We start from the raw sequence: 3,938 nt of genomic DNA on the forward strand, positions 1-3,938 counted from the left end.
CTGCTGCCTTACAAAATATCTTGGCAGCCTAATTTTATTTTCTTTAGACCATCTTGCAAAAAGTTTGCTGGAAACATCATGTTTGGACAGATTTACTGTTAAAATTTTTTCTGGTACAACACTTGCAACAATTTTAGCTTTTAATAAAGTACGGATGGAAAAAAGTTACATACAAATGTTTGTAAATGGTTACAAGTGGAGTTGCTCAGGGGCCTGTCCTGGGTCTGGAGAAGGAGACAGATTTACCCTCGTCAAGTTTGCAACGACCTGAAATGGAGGGGGATGGGGCTGTGTGCAGCTGACGCGCTCAAGGGCAGGGCTGCAGACCTAGACAGGAGAAACGAGCTGACAAGAAGCTCATGAAATTCAGCCAGGACAAATGCCCTGACCTGTGCCTGGGACAGACTGACACCCAACAGGAAACAGACTGGGATTGCCTGGCTGGGGAGCAGCTCTGAAGAGAAGGGCCTGGGGGCTCTGGGGGACAGCTGGGTGAGCCTGAGCCAAGCAGGGCCCTGGCAGTGATGAAGGCTAACGGCACCCTGGGCTGTGTAAGCAGGACCACAGCCAGGAGATGGGGGGAAGCAGTTATTCCTTTTTGCTCACCATTTGCTTGACCGTTTCTGGGATACTGGGTTCAGTTCTGGGCCCCGCAGTACGTGAAGGTTGTCAATAAACTGCACTGCGTTCAGCAGAGAGCTCCTGAGGCAGCCAAGGCTGGAGCACTTGCCCTGTGAGGAGAGGCTGAGGGAGTGGGGCTGGCTCAACCTGGAGGAGGGATGGCTTCAGGGACCTGCTGCCCCCAGTACCTACAGAGGTTATGGAGAGCAGAGAGTCAGGCTCTTTGCTGAGGTGAATAGCGTCAGAATGAGAGACAGCGATCATAAATCAGAATGAGGTGATTTTTCCTGGATATAATGAATGTAATTTTACTGTGAGGATAATTAAGCGTTAGAGCAGAGGCAGACCTGGTGGGACAAAGCCCTGAGCAACCTGGGTCTGCCAATACAGGCCTCTTGTTGGTTGCAATGTATTCTCTTTCTCTAGCACTATTGCTTGTCCTACTACCTCAGCTGCTCCAGCTGCACATTAATTCCTTTGGAGGGGATGTAGCTGATGAAATATGTTAGTTTAAAACAGAATTTGTAAGTAGCAAGAACAAAAGAAGCAAGTTTGGGAAGGAGGCATAAAAACTATGTTACAGTGCTGAGGCAGCAGAAAATAACCCCTGTATGCCTTTATGGTTAACAACTGAGATGATTTGTACTCTGTGATTAGATTAATGGACATCAACTTTGATGTATGTCGGGCATTTCATCTTTTAAAATTAATTTTCATGAGGGAATGTGTTTGCCCACCCGATATTCATCAGTGCTGACGATTTTGCTCATTTCCTTCAAAGGGCTTTCTTCTTTATAGACAATCCTCCCATTGACAAGTGAAGAGAAATTTGACCCACATCCTTTGGTTTGGTACTGACATCTAAACCGCTGGTGTGGAGTAGGCTGTAATAATTTCTGCTTTAGGAAGAGGTCATGAAGTTACAAATATACATGCCTCCCTACCACCACACATCACTAAAGACTATTACCTAGATACCTTCTGGATCCTCTAAGGAGATTAGATTTGAGTGTTAAAGGAGAAGGATGCGCTGAAAGCATTTGGAAACTCATGAATTACAGAGTGGTCAGAATGGAAAGGTAGAGATCACGCTGTGGCAATGAAGAAGCTTTCACATTATCAGTTTAAAATTCTATTTCTTCTGCAGTCCACATCCAGAAAAATATGCTTGATATTCTAAAAAAATATTGGCGTGCCATGCTATCCCATAACTGTCCGTTTCACCCGCTGATTTTACAGATGCTTTCCCTGTGGAACTTCAAGGCTGAACTGCTGAATGTACTCTGCTGGCTCACGAGGACCTTCTCTCTCCTTAAGCTGAGGATAGCTTTGGGATTTCCCCACCTTGCCGTACAGTGGGCGTAGGCACCTGGGCTGCAAGTGGGATGTGTGGTGCCCGTAGTGAACGTACTGGCTGCAGAGCTGTCATTGCAGCACACACTGCTGAGGAGAATTTCCTGTCTGAGTCAGCCAGAACTCTCCCTGGGGCTTTTCCTGTGGTACAGCTCCTCGGCAAGCTCAGACCTCAGAGTCACAGCTGGGCCCTATCGGATGCTATTCTTATCAGTGGTATAGGCTAGGAGATACGGCAGCAATATGCAAATGGAAAATCCTTGTGGTAGCTACCAATACTTTCCAGACTAAAACTTGAACCGCTAACATTCAAAACATAAAGGACTGATTTCAGTCTCTGAGTAGCTCAGTTAACTTCTAGGGAATTGCATTGACCTACCCAGAGAGAAGTTTTCCCCTAATCCTGAAAGCAGTTAACACAAACAGCCACATAGAAGCTGTGTAGGTCATTGATTTTTTAGATTATTTTGCATGTAGACTAACTTCATCTACTGGATTTAATGCGTGTTGATTCAGTTTCACGCACTGTTATTTCTTCAGTGGCCCCAAATCACATAAAAATCTCATAAGGAAAGAGTTCTCTGATTCCAGGTGGTAAAAATTAGCTGTATCTTCATTCTCCACCTGCTTTGCTTTTTGTTAGGATCATGTACTTTATTGTGGTTTTGTCAAAAAAGTGAAAAACAATTTGATAGTTATGTTTTAAGTAACAAAGATCTTGTGGGTTTGGATGTAGTAACCAGGACTGTCTGTAAAAGTAGAGGTTTGTGGAAAGTGATTTAGTATATTCGGTGAGAATGAGCATTCTAGTTCTCATAGTTATTGAGACTAACTTGGAAAATTCAAGCCTTGTTTTCCTAATTGGAGTTTCATTTTTTGGTCTAAAACATACATATTAAGTGTTCTGGGCTGCTGGCGGCTGTTAGCTACACTTGTCTGCACTCTCCAAACTCTCAGATAGCAAAATATTTTTTTCTCAATTATGTTGAAATTAAACAACATTCTGAAACTCTTGCACTTTTGCAAGTGTTGATCATAAGGCAGAGAACAGGTGAAGCTGAGAAGAAAGATCTGAGTGTTCTTCCTTGGTCAGCTCTGTAATGAAGAACATAAAGCCTCTCCAGTTACTCTTCCCACTAAAAGAGACCTCTAAAAGATAAGGCACGGATGTTCAGTTATGAAGTTTGGAAGACTGAGTAAGAGGCAGGAATATGGTGTGGAAGGTAGGCATTGAACAGCCTTACGGCATGGTATGCTTTAAGTAAACAAACACTTCTGAAAAAAACCCAACAACCTTTGAGTGGTATAAAATTCCCTTTACAATGTGGCTAGAATGCTTACGCTAAATGCAGATCAATAAAAGATGAACTCCAGCACAGAACCACTGAAATGATCCCTGCCTCCGCTTTGTAAAAGCAACACTGATATTTGAGAAACTGAAAACTCTTTTCTTCTCAGAGAGTTTCCAATGCTCTACTGTTTGCTGCAAACAAGGTAGAGCAATATAGCTATATGGGATGCTGCTTGCAAATTGAAGAATCCACAAAACTGTTCTTTTTTGTGCCTGAAAGTATTCCCAGAGATATAACAATGTTATGCTCTACACTTGATCCTGCCTCTGTGCTATGCTACGACACTGCTCATGACATTAGTGAGACCTACTTTGCAAAAAACTTAACAGAGAAGTTGAGTTTCAGTTGTGGCCAAGTAATTAAGAAAAATGTTTTTCTCTTGCACAGAAAAGAAAACAAAATAACAAAGCTGTGCATTCCTGAGGTTATGTTAAGGTGCATTTGTTTCTGTCTGTCTGCCTGTGGTAAGGTAACTTGCCTGTGTTTTTTGACTATCTTGGTACTGCAACCTCTTGTGTTAGTCACCTTGCTAAACAGTGGAGGTGGACTTTCAGATACTGTGGTGATCAGCATGCTACATAGAACCACCTTATCCACAACCATGTTCTCCTA

The sequence above is a fragment of the Pygoscelis adeliae genome, unplaced genomic scaffold (assembly GCF_000699105.1).
Source record: "Pygoscelis adeliae isolate BGI_AS28 unplaced genomic scaffold, ASM69910v1 Scaffold25, whole genome shotgun sequence".
Taxonomy (NCBI): domain Eukaryota; kingdom Metazoa; phylum Chordata; class Aves; order Sphenisciformes; family Spheniscidae; genus Pygoscelis; species Pygoscelis adeliae.